The sequence below is a fragment of the Monopterus albus genome, unplaced genomic scaffold, assembly GCF_001952655.1.
Source record: "Monopterus albus unplaced genomic scaffold, M_albus_1.0 scaffold2457.1, whole genome shotgun sequence".
Taxonomy (NCBI): Eukaryota; Metazoa; Chordata; class Actinopteri; order Synbranchiformes; family Synbranchidae; genus Monopterus; species Monopterus albus.
The window spans coordinates 1-1,547 of NW_018130330.1; the positions used below are offsets into that span (position 1 = coordinate 1).

General features: G+C 43.8%; 1 pseudogene; it reads left to right on the forward strand.

The window, feature by feature from the left end:
* Nucleotides 1-235: 235 nt before the first annotated feature.
* On the forward strand, nucleotides 236-1,146 carry LOC109953995 (ladderlectin-like; annotated as a pseudogene).
* The last annotated feature ends 401 nt before the right edge of the window (nucleotides 1,147-1,547 follow it).

Genomic DNA, 1,547 nt, shown 5'->3' on the forward strand with positions numbered 1-1,547 from the left:
TATTTTCGACCTGAGTGTGTGTTTTGTTTTTTACGTCGTTTTCTGTATGGTTTTGTTGTCCGTGCTATTATTAAACAGAGTTTTTCGCTTATCCTCGTCTGGGTCTATAGTTGAGTTCACCCTTGATATTATTGGCAGCTTTCTGCGCCGATCCTGACATGCATGGTGACAGGTGTCCGTTTTGTGACAGCTTATGCATGAGACAAGTCACTAACATGTGTCCCACACTGTCCAGCTCACCCAGAAGCAGAGGCTGGAAATGAGATTGCACCTGTGATTCAACAAGGTCAGTTGGCTGTTTTGTTCTAGATTCTTAATAAAAAATCAATTTTAAAACACATGCAGGTGGCTTCTGGACGTTGCCACTCATACAGGTACTTTGGTTTATGACCAGACCTGCAAAACAACAACCTTCCCATGAGCCTCAGATGAACTTTATGTTCAGGGCCACTTGGCAATCAGATACATTCGACTAAACATCAGCACATCATACGTAGTTACAGCCAAATTCGTGAATCCCAGACACTTTGCCCGGTTTCTGTTCCAAACTGGACTTCAGACAGGATCTCTGTGGGCAAGAGACAGACCTACTGTCCCAGCGGTTGGACCAGGTATGAAGTGGGCTCAGGCTGAGGTATCACAGCAATCTGGGTTCAATTTAACTTTTGGCATCAGTCTCTTGCACTGATGGTTGCTGTTGCTTTGTTGTCTCCATTGTAGAGAAACTGTCAGTCCATGGGTCCAAACCTTGCATCAGTCCACAGCGCTGATGAGTACCATGAGATTCAGAAGATGATAGTGACGGTCACTCACATGTACAGAGAAGCATGGCTCGGAGGCTCGGATGCACCACAGGTATATTTATCACCACACAGGACCTGTAAGTTATTAAATGATGTAATTAACCCAGTATTTCTCTGGGTCGTCTAGGAGGGCATTTGGCTGTGGAGCGATGGAACACTTTTCAACTATCAACACTGTGGAGGGTTCAATAACTACCAGGGCCAGCAGCACTGCTTACAAATAAACTACAGAGGTAACTCACGACATGCTGCTTTCAATGAGGGTGTACCTACAGCTGACAACTGCTCCGATGATGTATGGTGCACCGTAGAGCTCCCATTTGTTTGTGCCAAAAAGCCCTGAGGGGTCACAAGCTGCAACACCAGCCAGAACCATGAGCACTGGAGGATGTGTCTGTGCCAGCAGTCTCGGCTGTACTCTGCTAAATACTCATTATTTCTGTTCTATCTCTGTAACTCCACTTAGGGAAGGAAGCAAATATTCTTTATTATTGTGGGGATGCTGAGTAAGCATCCACACTATTGTTATTCTATTCTTTATTTTTTCTTCATATTCTGGTTTCTTTCATCCGTTTTTTGGCACTTAATGACTTCAGCATACTTTCAGCTATAAAAACCATTCGCAGGTTCATGGTAGTCAATTGCTGAGTGAATAGCTCCATCATAAAACCTCAAGCAGTGTTTGGAGCTTTAATATGTTTCAAATATGCCACCTTAGTGTGAGAGGTTAAGCTTTATTCCTAT